Raw genomic sequence first — 18,832 nt, 5'->3', positions numbered from 1 at the left:
GTGCGCTCCCACAGAGTGGGCCTCCTCAGGGTGCCATCAGCCAAACAATGTAGGCTGGTGACCCCCAGGGGGAGGGCCTTCTCAGTGGGGGCTCCCACCCTCTGGAATCAGTTGCCCCCGGAGATAAGGAGAATCCATGATCTCAATGCCTTCCGTCGTTCCCTTAAAACCCATCTTTTCCAGCAAGCCGGGTTGGCTTAAGAAGAAATTTTTAAATTCTTTTAATCAGTCTGTGATTTCTTAACTTTCAGGCCAAAATGTATATATATATTTTAAATGTTTTTTAATATTTGTATTCTATGTTTTTTTATCTTGGCTGTACACCGCCCTGAGTCCTCAGGGAGAAGGGCGGTATATAAATTGGAAATTAAATTAAATTAAATTAAACATTTCTGGGAGAATCACACCAATCATGCAAATAAATTACAATAAAATCAATAAAATGTGGCCAGTGTCACTGATCAGATGGAATAATGTGAGGCGTCTCCATCTCCTTTGACTTCTCCACTCTTCTGAACAGCAGAGTGAAGGCTTTCTGGTTTCAGGGGAACCTACAAAGGTCTGCTAGTAGGGTAACAATTCCTTAGCTACATTGTAAATCAATATTTTATAGGCCAATTTAATGTCAGTTTCCAGAATGAAAGTGATTAGTGATATTACCAAGTACATGTATCAACTTCCACATGTAGCATTACTTTTGGAGTCTTTTGTACAATTCTTCCATACATTTGTGCTGTTTCTTCTTTGCATTTTAAAGTTTCCTCATTACTCTTGCTGCACAGCAAGAGTGCATTACTTAAGATAATGGTTATTTATTGGAGAATAGAACTCCTCATTATTGCTAAACTTGAAAGCAGTTGGAGTGATACAGTTGATTTCCAGAGTGTCTATTTAACTTACTTCCTTTAGTGGTTTGAGCACCTTTCATCACTTCCCAGTTTTAACTACTTCCCAGTTTTAACATGTACATAAGCCTTTTTCCAAAACTGACCTGTCTCCTAATTGTTGTTATACACCCCTCTAAAATGTGTTCTGCTCTTAAATATATGCCTGTCCATAAGGAAGTTGTGCAGTAACAACTCCATGGCCGAGGAATAGAGGAAGTCAATGGCCTCAGTGAAAAACTGATTCAACAACTATCAATGGGTCTGCCTTGAAAGAGCACATATCAGCATATGTGGGATTTGTATTTATAAACTTGCATACCACAAAGTGTCTAAATTGGAGGGGCCAATGATTAGATTTGATATAGATTAGCTTGTGGTGCTAGAACATAGAGGCCTTACCAGATCAGATATTCAAAAGTTAGAATGACCTAACCCTAGTGGTTGATGGATTCATGAAGATGTGGCAGACTTTGTACAACTGCAAAGGATATCCCAGGCACCAGCCACAGGTTCAAATCTTAACTCTTGAGTTTCAATAATGACAACCATTGAAAGATAATACAGAGCGATCCTGACCATGTTTATTCAGGAATCAGTTCAAGGTACTGTACCTAGGACAGCAATTTATAAGAAAATGCTTACTGGGCCAAAGGTCTTACTAAACACAGTGGAATATTTCTCCTGTAAATAAGATGCACATTTGTAATTAATATTTTAATTAAATTTAATTTAATTCATGGAAGTCCAAAACCCCAGAGGCATTATTTGGAATCTTGGCCAATTCAAAGTCAAACCCCTTAGTCTATCCTAATTAATGAATTAATATTTATCAATATATTAAAGAAGATTTTTATTTTTTCCTAACTTCAAGTAGTCTGTTTCTTAGTTATCTCTATCTCTGTCTAAGCCTAAAATTAACTTGCCCTATTCTAAGTTTTGAAGACTGTTGAATGGATGAATATTTCCTACAACTAATTCTCTTGTCTAAAATACTTATGTGGATTCAATGTTAATTAATCAATAATGTTTAATTAAGTAATCACTATTATTTTATATGTGACAAATCTGCCAGATAGTGAATATAGGAAACTAAGAGGAACACAATGTCAGAAATCTTAGACATACAGTAGAGAGAATTTTGTGGTTTTTCTCTAGCTTTTTCTCTTTTATGCTGTCTCTGGGTATTGCAGCATCTACTGTTCTGACTTTCCTGGCTTTCTTATCAACAATGGTTAAGTGTGGGGTGCTATGCACTACCTGTCTGTTTAAAATCCCCAGAGTGGTTTAGCTTCTTCATTTTCTATTACTTTTTCCATTTTTCCTAGCAGTTCTTGCTTGCAGACAAATGATATTTCTTGCAAATCTTCCAATGTTGCTACTTTTGTCCTGCCATTGTTTGTAATCTGTGTGATCTTTATGCAGCAGCTAAATAGGTGGTCCACTGTTTTTTTCAGCTTCTTTGCAGAGGTGGCACTTGCTATCTATTCTTCTCAATTCTGGCTTTGTATGCATTTATTCTTAAAATTTGGTCTCTGTAGACTCTGCCTCTTTCTTCAATTGTCCTGCTCTTAGTCATTTACAGGTCCTGTTATTATCTGTTTTGCCTTCTGTTGGTACAAAATAATGTACTGTGCTTAAGGGTGTTGCATATGTGCTACTAACAATCCTGATAAAATTTTAAGTTAGGAAAAATACTTAACATTGAATCTTACTTGTTTCAATTCTCATTTGGTTTTAGGTAGTTTCTTCATTATCTGGCTGCCAGTGAGTTTTCAGATTACAGACTAAATCCAAGAGTCATGCTATTTTAGTTATTTGTCACATGTTACTGGCAAATTGCCAGAGACATATTTACATAGTCCTTATGCAATAAGACAAAAGAGAGTTTGCAAGTGACTAACAAGGGACAAAACATATTTTGTTTAATTACTTGAGGTAATGTGGAAATGAATCATGCTATGTATTGCTTTTTATTAGCTTTTGCGGCTGTGAGGATTTTAAACATATTTTTGAATCTCTTCTTTTAAGTCATTCCCTTATTGAGTAGGCAAATAGCATACACTACCACTCTCTACTTTTGTGACTATAGATTGAAAATAAGAGAGCAAGTTTCTATTGTTTCCTTTGACAGGAAATTTGAAATACTTTTACTTTTGTTCTGGAAAGAATACTTAAGACATTCCATTTTTATCCCATAAAAACAAAGGCAACTCCAAGGATCCGAGTGATCCAAATAAAGGTATATTGTCCTGAAGCCAAAAGAAAATGCTTTTCCTGTTTCATATACACTGATTTGACATATCTTGTCAAGGAAATATCTCAGGAAGGTGATTAATTTTTTTATTAGGTGCTTACATGGCCTGTTGCTTCAACATCTGGAATCATCAACAGTATCAAGCCCCTTATTGCTTTAATGTTTTTAATGTTTAGCTTTTAAGTTTAATGTTTACCTGTTTTTAATGTTTGCAAGCTGCTTAGAGTTGCCTCTAAACAAAATGGGCGGCACACAAATCTTATAAATAAATAAATAAATAAATAGTTTAGAGACATTTCTGCTACAAATGCTCATTTTTATTCTTTAATTTACTCGAATTAATGGACCCCAACAATTTTAGAAAAGATAATGCACAATGGCTGAATTCATACAACACACCAAACTTCAAACAATAAGCCATAAACCATAGCATGGCTGTATGAACACAACTGGGAGAGAACCTGTAACATTCTTTCAGAGCAAAGAAAATGCTACAAACATGAATACCAACATTGTACTGTTGTTCCTGCTGCTATGCTTCCCAGCAGATCAGTACATTCCATCAGAGAACGATCTGTTATTCTCCCACAGTTTTCCTCCTCTTCTTTTGAGGTGCTGCCATTCCCTGTCTTACAGCAACACTGATACTGTAGTGGTTCTGATAGACGGTCATGAAGATCTTACTTGTGTGTCTTATTCTCTTCCTCTCGTTGTCAAGTAAGATACTTTTCTACTTCTGTGTGTGTGTGTCTGTGTCTGTGAGTGCGTGATTACACTACAATAGTTGAGAGGGATGAAATCATAAGAAACTTTATCCATATTCTGAAAGGTTCCAATTACTCTGAATGCAAATAGCTGTGTTCTCTATCTAGAAAATGATTTCACGGTTTAATTTTCTAGGATTTACCCAAGCCAAAAAGAAAAGATGTCCAGAGGGTGGTGTGTGCCGACCTTACAGAGAATGTTATAGGGAAGAGACATACTGGGGACGCTGCCCTTGGAACCGTAAGAAGATCTATTGTTGCTTCTGGTAAGTTAGATCCAGTCAAAGAACAAATATATATTCATTGAACATTATGCTGACTACTTAATGGAGGAACAATGGTATTCAGATCTCAGTTTATGGTATCATTGTTCTCATGTTTGAAAATTCATTTAGAAATGAAATTATAATTTATCTACCAGCCACTTTTATCCAGTAACCTGTATAAAATAGTAAGTCTGCACCTCACTTGTTAAACAGTATTATGTTATTTTTGCATTTTTGTCATAGATGCATGCCATAATAATAAGAGCATATAAAAATACCTCATGCTTGGATATTGGTTCTTTTGAGATTTGATAGGAGCTTTCATGAAACAAATTAATCATGAAAGCAAAATACTTACAATTTAAAGTCATAAGACTTATTTTGCTCACTATCCAGTTCTGAAATTGCATTCTGTATTTTCAGAATTTTGGAAGCTGCAAAATGTCCCTAGACTTTTTCTTTCAGGGGACTGGAGTTTCACCAGTGTTGTAAATAAATGAAGAATAGGAGATCTTAGTTCATCCTTTACTAAATCTGTTAATATGTTTGGACTAACATTCACAGCCACATTGGAGACTAGTTAGAAATACTGGAGTTCTGGTTCTGGGGAACCATAAAGTTGGTAATTATTGCCTTAACTGACTGAGAGTTAGGGGAATACTCAACTGTCTTTTAATGACTAGTTGCTGGATTTGCACAAAACACTAATTTCACCTAAAATCAAATGTGTAATATGTTGCATATTTTGGAAATCACAGTGTGGGAACCTACTCACTGTCTTATTCTATTCTTTCAATCAATCAGATCATAATACTAAGCATTAATATGGTTTAATTTGGTTTATTTTGGAGAGAAGCAAAACATAATATGTAAATACATCAATTGTGCTTAAAATATTAAAACCACTGCTTGTATTTGCCCAAGACTGCATGGCAAGAAAGACTGTGGAAAGAAGTGGGATCTTCGAGTGGACAACCATTTAGATATGAGCCAGCAGTGTGCAGCAGCTGCCAAAAAAGCCAACACGGTTCTGGGCTGCATAAACAGAGGGATAGAATCAAGATCATGAGAAGTGTTAATACCACTTTAGAATGCCTTGGTAAGGCCACACATGGAATACTGCATTCAGTTTTGGTTGCCACGATGTAAAAAAGATGTTGAGACTCTAGAAAGAGTGCAGAGAAGAGCAACAAAGATGATTAGGGGACTGGAGGCTAAAACATATGAAGAACGGTTGCAGGAACTGGGTATGTCTAGTTTAATGAAGAGAAGGACTAGGGTAGACATGATAGCTATGTTCCAATATCTCAGGGGTTACCACAAAGAAGAGGGAGTCAAACTATTCTTCAAAGCACCTGAGGGTAGAACAAGAAGCAATGGGTGGAAAATAATCAAGGAGAGAAGCAATTTAGAACTAAAGAGAAATTTCCTGACAGTTAGAACAACTAATAAGTGGAACAACTTGCCTGCAGAAGTTGTGAATGCCCCAACACTGGAAATTTTTAAGATGTTGGATAACCATTTGTCTGAAGTGGGGTAGGGTTTCCTGCCTGGCCAGGGGGTTGGACTAGAAGATCTCCAAGGTCCCTTCCAACTCTGTTATTCTATTCTATTCTAAGTTGCTGCCAACTGATATCTGGAAGGAGACCAGGATGGTTGCCTTGGCCAGATTCCTTCCCTTTGTGTTGTGTAACTCAGCTCAGTTCTTGAGTCAAGGGACTGGTCAAGCTATCTGCTTGATTGCAGAGGATTTTACTGCTTCTTTTGAAGTAGAGTGAATGAGAGGCATTTTGTTAAACAAGCAAGCAAGCAAGCAAGCAAACCTTTTAATATAATTGAATCAAGCTGGAGGACTTACAGGCTGTGACCATATTGTCTGACACTTTCCTATAAAGTTCCAGTCCAGTAGAGTGATGCAGGAAGGTTCTGCATGTTTACATGAGATCACTTAGTATCTCAAGGATAAACTCACTGAAGTTTGGTAATCTCATAATATGTGTGTTTGTGTGCACATTAGCATGTGTGCCTACAAGCCTATGAAAATGTTGTTAAGCAAAATATGTTCTTGTTCAAATAAAAGCTAGATAATAACCTATCTGCTTGATTGCTGGGAAATCTTAGCAAATACAATTAATTAATATTTTTGGCATACATGAATTGGGGTTAATAGGAGCTGAGTTGATTTGCCAACTGTCAACCCTGAAGTTGGCCTGACTGAAGCCATTTTCTTTCTTATTGCTTCAGTGTTGACACAGCCTGGAGCTGAGGCGAAGGGGGAGGGGGAAGTAGATATAGTTGGGGTGTTGTAGCCAAAATAAAATTCTTTCCCCTGGGAACCAAAGACATTTATGCAGGTGTTCAGAAGAAGAAGGCTGGGATTATCTAACAACCGGATTGTATGCTGATTGGGCCTTGTGACTGATGACTCGGGAGAAGTGACAAGACTTTTATTTTTATTTAGGTGAAAATCAGTGGGACCTTTAGAGCCGGTTTTCACCAGGTTTGTGCCAATATGATATATCCCAATAAATTGTTCTTTGATGAAAATACCTGCCTCGGAGTTCTCCTTGTGGATGTATTACTTGGAGCCCTGACATCAACTTACATGGATTAAACTCCATTAAAAGGATACCAAGATAAAAATAAGAGTTTACCAATCACCAACCAATCATCTTGATGGCTGTGTTAATTTTAGCCTTTCTTGTCCACCGGAAGGCAGATTCACTTAACAACCATGTTACTAACTTAATACTGTAACTGCAGTTATTCACTTTTCTGAATGTAATATATTACTTATTTGCCAGGTATTCTTCCTACTTTTTCTTCTCTTTTGTATATGGGTCTATGTGAAGACAATGCCTTGGACCTTTCAGAAGAGAAGCTTAAGAAGAGCACTACTGAATAATGTTAGAAATATCCGGCATCTTGCTGTGGATCCTATGTTTCTTATCTTCTGTCCAAGTTCTCTAAGAAATAACTTTTTTGCAAGTTTGTTTCTTTTATTTTAGTCTGTTTATCGAAATTATCAAAATATTTCAACAATCATTTTATAAAAACAAAGGTAAAGATATTACTTGTATGTGTGTCTCCTTGAAAAATATGTCAATAATTCAAAACCAGGTTGTTTATTGTTGTCCTTCTAGCTGATTCATTTCTTCCAACATATCACTGATGTATTTTAAACTACCAACAGCAGAAACAATATGCTTGTTATTATTGCTAAATCATTTGAATAAAGCTCAGCAAATTTTATCTGAGTATACAAGGTCTGTCGGCGTTGTAGTTTTTATAAGTATTTTCCCAGGGGTGAAATGTAAAATCTGTTACTACCAGTTCTGTGGGCATGGCTTGGTGGTGGTGGTGGTGGGGGTAATGTGACTGAATGGGTGTGGCCAACTTTTTTTTTAAAAAAAAATTCAAAGCATTTTTTCTAATGCTTTGAAAAGCCTCTCTGCTGATCAGGTACTCAGCTGTGATCGGCAGAGAGGCTCTTTTAAAAATGCCTCTCTGCCAATCAGGGAACTCAACTGGGATGTCAGAGAAATGCCTCTCTGCCGATCAGGGAACTCAGCTGGTATAGAAATTTAATAAAATAAATAAATAAATAAATATGGGATCGTCAGAGACTTTTCAAAGCATTTTTTTTACCACCTCTTCAGCCAAGAGGTTGCAGAAAAAAATGCTTTGAAAAGCCTCTGATAATCCCAGCTGAACTGCAGGATCATCAGAGGCTTTTTTTTTTTTACTTTTAAAAGCATTTTTTCATCAGAAGATGTTGTAGAAAAAATGCTTTTAAAAGGGGAAAAAAAGCCTCTGATGATCGTGCGGCTCAGCTGGGCATGGTGGTGGGGGGGCGCGCAGGGATTTTTGCTACCGGTTCTCCGAACCACCCACCGCCATCACTACCAGATCTGATGATCCGGTCTGAACCGGGAGCATTTCACCCCTGTATCTTCCCTTCCAATGCTATCTTCATGCCCTGAAATTCTAAATATCTAAAATCACACTTGACTCCCTAATTTTACAGTGATTAAGATTCATGTTCTATAATAAAATTGCTATGCCTCTGTAAATTATGACAGAGACACTGAAATAATGTCTAGAACAAATCAATACTTTAATTTTATTTTATTTTTTGGCAAGAAAGTCTCTTTGAGTAGCAACAGACATAGTAACAATGCAGTGATATTGCCAGTAAAACTGTATTTCTCCTGTCCTGGTGAACCAAACACATTTACATATTGCAGAAAATTCTACCAATGCAGCTGGAAAATGAGACATAGTGCTTCCTGGAACTTGCTTTGGAGGGAAGGCTTGAATATTTACTTATTTCTGTATTTATCATAATTAGGATATCTTTCCCATCTTTCTTCCTTTTGCCAATACAAGTAATCCTCGATTTTCAGTAGTCCTCGATTTACAGCTGTTCATTTAGTGACCATATGAAGTTACAGTGGCACTGAAAAAGGGACTTAACACCATTTTTCAACTTAGGATCATTGCAGCATCCCCATGGTCACATGATCAAATTTTGGATGCTTGGCAACTACTCATATTTGTAACAGTTGCAGTGTCCCAGGGTCATGTGTTCACCTTTTCTGACCTTCTGACAAGCAAAGTCAAGGGGGAAGTCAGATTCACTTATTACTAACTTAACAACTGCAGTGATTGACTTAACAGCTATGGCAAAAAAAAGTAATAAAATGGGGCAAAATTCACTTAACAACTGTTTCACTTAGCAACAGAAATTTTGGGGTCAATTGTGGTTGTACGTTGAGGACTACCTGTACAAAAAGAGGCACAAACTGTGGGCCCAGCCTGGATTTGAACCCAGATTTTTCTTCTAACATTTGGTGACCACAAAGGGACATTAGACTAGTCTGGCTGGATGCATTCAGACTGGGTAATTTAACCCAACCAGCATGAATGCTCCACCAGAATCTGGCCATTTCTTCACAGGTAGTAAAGAGAGTTTTGGTTTTAGGCCAAATAGTTGCTTGAATCCAGAGGCTTTCCCATCAATAAGTACCCCACAAATTCTCTTTGTATGTTTCCCACTGCTGCCTGTGTCAGGAAGAGACTTAAAGATCTTGCAAAGCAAGGGAGCTTGACTATAGAACCCAGCAGGTTGCAACAAGGATTGAGAGCTTGGACTTAACTGGGTAGTTGTCATCTTGCTGTCTGATCTAGTTGGGCAACAGAGGTGCCTGAACTCCACTAGGAAGTCCTCCCAAATGCAAGGTTACCCAAAAAGTGGAAAGAAAAAAGGATAAACATAAGAAAGTGCTCTTACTTCACTAGGAAGTCTTCCCAGGTATGCACAACACTCCAAACTGTAAAGCAGACACATGTTAATTAGGGCCTTCTGCATTAGAAGTCTTCCCAGCTTCCCCTTTGGAAGATTGTTTGTTGCCTGGGACAGAAGGAAAATGATCGTCCAGGGAGGAATAAGAAAAGCCATGCACAGAGTTTATACAGGAAATGGATGAAAATCAGAGACACAGCTAGCAATCTAATTTGGCCAAATGATGGTACTTTCAGCTATGCAATATTAAAATCTCTAATGAGACTACAATTAAAGTCATTATACTTATCCCATAGGTTTTGGTGGGCAGAACTTTCCAATTCCGTGATCACCATACCCAATCACAACTCATCCTATCCCCCAAGTTCCCACTTGGATTGTGTAGATCGATCGATCGATCGATCGATCGATCGATAGATAGATAGATAGATAGATAGATAACTTTATTTCTATACCGCCCCTCTCCCGAAGGACTTGGGGTGGTGCACAGCCAAGTAAAAAACACAATACAAATCCCAATTAAGTTTAAAAATTATTAAAATTATTACATTTACGGCCAAGATTCGTTAAAGCCCAAAAATTTAAAACTCCGAATTTAAAACTCCTTTACAAAGACAGCCCTGCCTGTCGGAAGAGCAAGGTCTTGAGGGCACAGAGAAAAACTCAGAGGTCAGAGATTGTGCATATTTCCGAGGGCAGTTTGTTCCAAAGGGCAGGAGCTCCCACAGAGAAGGCTCTCCCCCTGGGTGTCGCCAGCCAACATAGTTTGGCCGACGGCACCCTGAGGAGCCCCTCTCTGTGGGAGCAAACTGGTCGGTGGGAGACTATCGGTGGTAGACTATGGCTGGGGCTAATCTAGCCCCATTCCCACTCAACAGAATACAGATGAACAGGATGGAAGGGCACCTGGAAAATTCATGGTACCACTTCTACAGAAACACATTCCCAACCATACGGGCCACAACAAGGTTAGGCTGGGAATGCATTTCTGTAGAAGTGGTACCATGAATTTTCCAGGTGCCCTTCCATCCTATTCATCTGTATAGGATCAGGCCACAGGAAGGTACCTTGGGCCATTCCTCTCTCCAGGCATTCTTGGGGTTAAACTTGGTGGATGTTAAGTGACTAGCTGTTTTCCATGCTGGCCTACAGGATTTCAGTCTTGTAATGGGCTGTGCATTGTTCTGGCAATGAATGGGGAAGGTCTTGTTGTTCAGAATCCTTGACCATAGCTGAACGAGTTGCAGCTGTACTGCCCTTTTGAGCCTCATGGCCATGACAAACAAAAGTGCATAAAATCAAATTGGATTTGGTGATTTGGTAAAATGAGTACTTTCAACTAACCTAAAAGCTAAAGCTTTCTCTTAGACAGAAAGATAATGTTTCTTTAAGTTAAAAATTTGAGCAGAGTGAAAACTAAGATTTAAGTTTTATAGCAAAAAGGTCTAGTGATGGTGTGTAAAATTTAAGAGCTCTGAACTTCTCATTCATTTCCCTTTGTGTGCACCCATGGTCCAACGGTTGTGCATGTGTGTATGTTTTATTTTATTATTTTATTTTATTTTATTTATTTTGTCAAGCATGTATTAGGTAATAGATATTAGTATAAATATTATTATAAATACATGAAATGGATACGAATAGAAGGGAACATTAGGACAGGGACGGTAGGCATGCTGGTGTGCTTATGTACACCCCTTAAAGATTTCTTAGGAATGGGGTGAGGTTGACAGTAGACAGTCTAAGGTTAAAGTTTTGGGGGGTGGGGGAAGAAACCACAGAGTCAGGTTGTGCATTCCAGGCATTGACCACTCTGTTACTGAAGTCATATTTTCTGCAATCGAGTTTGGAGCGGTTTACCTTAAGTTTGTATCTATTGTGTGCTCGTGTACTGTTGTGGTTGAAGCTGAAGTAATCATTGACAGGTAGGACATTGTCGCAGTTAATTTTATGTACTATGCTTAGATTGGTGGCCTGGTTTCCTTTTACTGTTCACTCTTCCAAACTTAATTGCTTTCTCCAATGAATTTCCCCACATGATATGGCCAAAGTCAATGAAACACAGTTTCATTATTTTGCCTTCTAGTGACATGGCTGGTGTTATGCACACCAGTACTTGATTGTTAATTACTTTTGCTGTCCAAGGAATATTCAGGAGCTTTCTCCAGCATTACAACTTAAACGAGTCAATTTTCTTCCTGTCTTGCTTTTTTTTAAAGGTTCACCATAGGTAGCTATGAGGAACAAAATAGAGCATACTAACCTACATTTGGTTGCCAGGCTGATGCCTTGCTTTTCCATATTTGGCTCATGTTCATCATGATTGCAGTGACTCACTGCAATCTGACATTTTATTTCTGTACTGCATTCACTGCTTCAAGCTATCTGCAATTCTAAGAAAGCAATTTTTTTTATGCATTCTACCTCTTTATTGCCAATTTCTATTTTGTAATAACTGCTGAATGTGTTCACAGAGTAACTTAGGCAGATTTCATTATATTCTTTTCAAATAGTCCTCCTCAATCTTTCCTAGATATAACTGTCAGCACTAGCCTTCACTTATTTTATTCTTTATATTATTTAACTTTATTACTAAATACCAAGTCAATTGGACCCTGATTTTCCTTATTACCCTTCCTGCATTTACCACTTATTACATATAATAGCAGATAATAGCAGCAGCTCAATGTTATTTCTAAGCTACAAGGCAGTAATAGTAATACAGGTGGCTAAATAAAAAAATGTAAACGTAAAACTGTATAATACAGTTGGCTCTGAGAATTTCCTCATCACCTGCTTCTTGTGAAGAATTCTGTAAACCTCTATAGCACCCAAAGTTGTCCCAAGGACACAGATTGCAATAGTCATTTCTACACTTAATCTTGCTTTAAGAACAAACCGTTAATAGTCCTTGAGCAACACTTTACATTTAATCTTGCATTAAGATAAAACTGTTGAAAGTCCTTGAATAATCTTGAGTAGCTCTTTGTGGAAAGATCAGAACTGGAATAAGAATTTGAAACCTTCTCAAATTTTCATTCCAGAGTGAAAGGGCTATTCATTCTGTCTCTTTTGGCATTTTTGCATCCTAATTTTTTGGCTTCAGGTAATGTTTCCAAACATACTGATTTCTGGACCCTTATCATCCCCATTTTAATTACGGCCAAAATATTTAATTATTTTAACACTGTTTTTAAATTTTGTATGCTCTGTTTTTACTTAGGCTGTGCACTGCCCTGAGTCCTATTTGGAGAAGGGCGGTATAGAAATTTAATTAATTAATTAATTAATTAATTAATTAATTAATTGAGGGACTATGTGCCATCAAATCAGTGCTGACTCTTAGCATGCACGAAGATGGATCTTCCTCCAGTGTGATTTGTGCTGCTCCTTCAATCGTTCTAACATCATTACCCATTACAACCAAGTTCATCTACTGTCAGCTGGTGTCCTTGTCTTCTAACATCCCCAGCATTAGAGACTTCTCCAGAGATCTAAGTCCTTGTGTAATGTGTTCAATTAGGATAATTGGAGATTACCTATTTGTCCCTCAAATGAGAATTCTCAGTTATTGTTCAATGATCCAGATATTTTCTTGTCTATCCATAGAATGCTCCAGTATCCAACACCAACTTCAAAGTTATCAATACCCTTCTATAAGATATAATGTATGCAGTCTTATGACAGAAAAGAAAGTAAAGAGATTATGTTTCAAATGTTCTTGTCTATCCATAGAATGCTCCAGTATCCAGCACCAACTTCAAAGTTGTCAATATCCTTCTATAATATATAATGTCTGCAGTCTTATGACAGAAAAGAAAGTAAAGAGATTATGTTTCAAGTGTTCTTGCGATCTGTACAGTCAGGAAAATATACCACAATTCATTTTTTTCAGTAGTGAAGGGACTCATTTAAGTGAATTGTATCTATGAGTATTTTGCATAATTACTCACTAGGGTGAAAGTGCACAGATAACTGATAATTTGCTTTGTGCGTATGAATCCTGACTAGGAGAAACAGAGATGGTGCAGTTCTTTCCTGATGCCTGAAAAGCTAAGGAGGATGCAGAATATATAGAAACCACACAGCCTTTCTGGCAAAATCACTCTTAAAATCACAATAGACTAATGCATTTTTTATTTCTGTATGTTAATGCTTTGAATTTAGTTCTTAGATTGAGATTGTAGCATTTAAAAAATGCGGCAATTTAAAGAAAGAGCTTTGTTGTTTTTTTCTGGGTTGCCATGTGGTATTTGCTACAAGGTGGCTTCTGTTACAGCTACTTGACACTGGAAAGTGAGACTGATGCTTTAGGAGATCCTGAACCTGTCCTCCTAGATCCCTAATTTTAGAATCCAATTAGAAGCTAATTAACCCCTGATGTGGCCATTTTAATAAACTTATTGTTTTATCTCACTTTTATTCTTTCCACTCATGTTTATAGTTCTGTCTCTGCTTCCCCAAACCTGTAATTTATTTCCACAAGCTCTTTTAGTAAAAGCCCCATTTCTTCTCCACTTCCATTTGAATCTATTCTCCTCTTCCAGTGCCTTTGTGCATTTTGAAACTGAACTTTTCTTGGCTGGTTACTTTGAACTGTTCATTGGCATCACTTTGCCCCAACCACAATGACTTGAGACTGCCTTTCTGGTTAGCACCTCTGCCAGAGGGGATGTCAGACTTCCCTGAGCTTGAACCTCTAAGTAAGAATGATCCCTAACTCCATTTATTGAGAAAGACATAGTTTACTAGAAGTCAAGTGAATTACAGTAATGCATAGCCAAAACTGAATATTGTATGTCAAAAACCCCAAATCCAGGGGTGAAATGCTCCCGGTTGAGACCGGCTCGGGTGAGTAGGTAGCAATGGCGGCGGGCAGTTCGGAGAACCGGTAGCAAAAATCCCTGCCCCCGCCCCCATGCCCAGCTGAGCCGCACAATCATCATAGCCTTTTTTTTCCTTTTAAATGGCTCTGACGATCCAAGCTCTGACAATCCCAGCTGAGTTGCCTGCTAATCAGGCAACTCAGCTTGGATCACCAGAGCCATGTAAAAGAAAAAAAACTTTTTCCTTTTAAATGGCTCTGACGATCCAAGCTCTGATGACCCCAGCTGGGTTGCCTGCTAATCGGTAGCAAAAATCCCTCCCCCTCCCACACTCAGCTTGCTTACCTTAGCTGCTGGTCGCAATGCCTTGCTGTAATCCCTGCAATCCATTGCATCAGCAAGCAACTGAATCTCCTTGCCTGCAATCAAGCAGGCAGGGAGTTGTGGACTTCAACTCCCAGAATTCCTCAGCCAGCAAAGCAAAGCTGGCTGAGGAATTCTGGGAGTTGAAGTCTACAAGTCTTAAAGTTGCCAAGGTTGGAAACCCCTCTTCTATTGGGTAAGATTTTTTCCCCTTTTGGAGCTTTAAAAAAATAGTTAATTGAGTGGGTTTTTAGTTGTTCTTTTTTTAGACCTAGCCATTTAAAGTTTAGGAAGTTTTAAATGTAGCTGCTTTTATATAAAAATAAAATGAAATGAAATAATATTTGTGCAGCTTTCTGAGATTTAGTGTGTTTCTGTAGTGTTTCACTCTAACTACACAAACACACAAAATCTCACAAAGCTGTATGTGGAATTTTGTATGTGTAAAGTGTGAAAGTTGGTTTTTTGGGCTTTTTGTGGCTGTGTGAGGTTCCTGCTTGTTGCAGGGGCCAGTTTGGGTCTAGCACAGCTGCTTTTATTTTGTGGGTGAGCCAGTTGTCTTGTGTTGTGTTTTGTAGGTTAAAAAAGGGCAAAGAAGTGACATTGACTTGGCCATGCCTACCTGACCAACAAGCAACGCCCTCCCAGTCACCTTACCACCAAGCCACGCCCACTAATTAAGCCACGCCCATAGAACCGGTAGCAAAAAATTTTAGATTTCACCCCTGCCAAATCTAACTTTTCCCTCCCTTAGTTACCTCCTCTCACTGGGTTCCTATGTCCATTCAAATTCAAAAAAGATGTTTTTAGAACAGTCACTTCAGGTATAGGTTTGGTATGCAGCTACTTACCTTTCCCAGCCGAATGTCCTTGAAGCCCATCTTCAAGAGATACAGTCAAGTTTCATTTCACTTAATGCATCTCCACTCCCGTCCAGCCCCCCTAAAGTTTATAGCAGTTGATACTGAATATCTATGGAGATTCTCAGTAATCCAGGTCCTGGTTGTCCCAAAGGTGCTTTTTCAGGAGGCAACTGGACTTTCTTGTTTTTTCTTTGAAGACATTTCACTTCTCATCCAAGAAGCTTCTTCAGCTCTGTCTGGATGGTGGGGAATGGAAGGATCACCACTACCATCCAGTCAGAGTTGAAGAAGCTTCTTGGATGAGAAGCAAAACATCTTCAAAGAAAAAACAAGGAAGTCCAGTTGCCTTCTGAAAAAGCACCTTTGGGACTGATACTGAATGGTTGCAAAACGTGAGCAGGAGGTGCAGCTGACAGGGGAAGAATTAATTCTCCTTCCCTGGAACTGTTTGGTTTTCCCTAGGAAATATAAGAATGACTCACTCCTTTTGTTTTCTTATTGATTATTTTATTACATTTAACTGATGAAGAGAGATAGAGAGATACAGATTACGGGCCAAAAATTGTAAAACTATCAGAGCATAGGCAAATAATTTATACCTACACCATGCCAAAGTAAGACCTTTCATGTCTATTTATTGTTTTATAATGGTGGCCAACTGTTCAGGGATCAATATAAATAGCAAGGTTGAAGTGGAGGCCCTGCAGAATGCTCAATTATAACTCATAAAAACTGAAATTATTTGGTTCGTAATGAATGTATTGCAGCTGAAATATTAAATCCCAAACCACTGAACTAACTCCCAGGGATAGCAGTATCCACTCATCGCTTGCTTTAAAAATTTTATCTGACCCAAATCAAAAACTTATCCTGGGTCTCAAGATACGAATACAGTTAAGTTCATTCAATTCTTTGCCATATCCTATATATCAATGAATAGAAATAGTGTTTGTATCTTCACCATTTTTGAGGAACTCCAACTGGGAGGATGAATTATTTGTTCTCTAACATCTCTATTCAGTGTAATAATTAAGGCATTATATACAGAATAACAGAGTAACAAAGTTGGAAGGGACTGTGGAGATCTTCTAGACCCCCCTGCTCAAGCCGGAAAACTTATACCATTTCAGACAAATAGTCATCCAATCTCTTCTTAAAAGCATCCAGTATTGGAGCACCAACAACTTCTGGTGGCAAGTCATTCCACTGATTAATGTCTATGGAGATTCTCAGTTATCCAGGTTATCCAAAGGTGCTTTTGCAAAAGGCCACTGGACTTTGTTTTAATTGTTCCACTAATTAATTGTTCTAACTGTCAATAAATTTCTTCTTAGTTGTAGGTTGGTTCTCTTCTTGGTTAATTTCCATCCACTGCTTCTTGTCCTACCTTCAGGTGCTTTGGTTGACCCCCCCCCCTCTTCTTTGTGGCAGCCCCTTAGATATTGGAACAGTGATATATCACACCCTAGTCCTTCTTTTCATTAAAGTAGACATACCCAATTCCTGCAAACATTCTTCATATGGTTTAACCTCCAGTCCCCTAATCATCTTCGTTGCTCTTCTTTGTACTCTTTCTAGAGTCTCAACCTTTTTTTTATACTGTGGTGACCAAAACAGGATGCAATATTTCAAGTGTGTTCTCACCCAGGCATTATAAAGTGGTATTAATACTTCACATGATTTTAATTCTATCTCTCTGTTAAAGCATTCTAAGACTGTGTTGGCATGGTTTTGTGTAACAGCAGAAGATGTATGCTAACAATTGATCTAAGGCTTATATTGATAATTACTTCATTGTTTTATTTTAAATGTCTTTTTCAGCAATATGTGATTAATAGATAAGATACTCATCAAATAAAGAAGGGGAAAGAATGACACTGATTTTAAGTCATAATCTGTGATTGAATAATGAAGAATGTCTTCCAGAATGAAATGGAAGCACACACACACACACACAAACAAACATGCACACACAAAATACAGTCATGATGGTGATTGAGTATACTGCCCAGAGCTCCCCTAAAAGAAGGCACACATCTGCAATGCTGATTTAGCTTTATTTTAAGGAAAAAAATGCCAAATTTTGCTTCAATGTATACATGTTTTAGAGTCTGATAGATAGCAATTTTGATTTACATAAGAGAAGCTAAAGCGATAACAGGCGGTGATGACAGGTCGTTGGCCATAACTCAGAGATATCCAGGATAGAGATTGCATCATTTTCCTTTGACACTATAGAAATGAGATAAAATAATTTCTTGATTAAAGTGGGTTTAGTGTTTCTTCTGCCTCCTCAACCCCAAAATCTATCCTTTCTGTCCATTTTTTTTTTTTACAGAGATTTTCCCTGGAACCATTTTCCCTGTTTGTGTCATTGCCTTACAATGCTTTGTGAATGCAAGGAATATCAGGCAGATTATGCCAATCTACATCTGTGGCATCTCTATTAGGGAAGGGTTTCCTTACCTATTTTTTTAATTTCTACAGCAATTTCTTCCAATTTGAACGAAGCCAGTACGACAGCGAAGCAAATAACACCTACGTTGAGTTTGCCTTTGGCCGGCACCTGTGAAAAGAAAAAGAGCAGATAAGTGAATAATGAATCAAGATACTTTTTTATATATACTGCAGAGTCTGGTTTTCCACTGGAATTCTTCCCTACTTGTTTAATTGCTGCAGCAGCAGTTCCATTGCTGCTGTTTTCTGCTATTGAAAACTGCACATATGAGAGTTAATGACTTGCACAAGGGATACTCAGGATATCTCAGTCATCAAAAAAACTTTAGAGAATAAGGGGAGGACATATTACTTCTGTACTGCTCTGAAAGAGAAGTACATTGGGTTGTTCACTCCCCTTGACTCCCCAAGAGTCAAGCTTCTCTTCAGGGAGTATGTACAGTTTTCTTTTTTGTATTAAGGAAATAAAAATAGATATGTGGGGGAGGAAGATAATTTCTCTGCTGCTAGATATTTTGCTGCAAACATCTAGGGAATTCCTCATTTCACTTCTGCTTTTCATGCTAAGTATGAATAGATCCACTCGAAGATTATTATAGTATAGTATAATATAGCTATCTTTCCTCTTTACACAAATAGAATATAAATAGAATAATGAACCAATAAATTGGCTTTCCAGTCCCTCCTTGATGCCCTATATTATATTGAATTTCTATTTTTATTTTATAAGAAAAATCAATTATGTATTTTTCAGATGTTTGGAATTTTATATTGTCAATAGTCAATGTATCAAGAAACAAAAAAATAAATAAACCAAAAGGCATCAATGACTGCAATATTTCAAGCT

At 37.8% G+C, this 18,832-nt stretch overlaps 2 long non-coding RNA genes across 4 annotated transcripts in view; one reads left to right on the top strand and one right to left on the bottom strand.

The window, feature by feature from the left end:
* The first annotated feature begins 3,734 nt into the window (after positions 1–3,734).
* Positions 3,735–18,798, top strand: LOC148116947 (uncharacterized). 2 transcript variants are annotated; one of them, XR_015731589.1, is made up of 4 exons: positions 3,735–3,858; positions 4,042–4,171; positions 6,633–6,671; positions 18,016–18,798. It is a non-coding gene; the product is annotated as an uncharacterized LOC148116947 (long non-coding RNA). The 2 variants fall into 2 exon arrangements; XR_015731588.1 differs by lacking the exon at positions 6,633–6,671.
* Positions 17,567–18,832, bottom strand: part of LOC117671475 (uncharacterized) — a 48,527-nt gene continuing 47,261 nt past the window's right edge. For both annotated transcript variants that reach the window (XR_009622807.2, XR_004592902.3), the window contains exons 3-4: positions 17,995–18,094; positions 17,567–17,760 (exon numbers count right to left, since the gene is read on the bottom strand). This is a non-coding gene — a long non-coding RNA (uncharacterized LOC117671475). The remainder of the gene's footprint in view (positions 17,761–17,994; positions 18,095–18,832) is intronic.

The sequence above is a fragment of the Pantherophis guttatus genome, chromosome 1, assembly GCF_059756535.1.
Source record: "Pantherophis guttatus breed Tessera chromosome 1, ASM5975653v1, whole genome shotgun sequence".
In the NCBI taxonomy this organism is placed as follows: domain Eukaryota; kingdom Metazoa; phylum Chordata; class Lepidosauria; order Squamata; family Colubridae; genus Pantherophis; species Pantherophis guttatus.
This window is presented reverse-complemented; position numbering and strand designations above follow the sequence as displayed.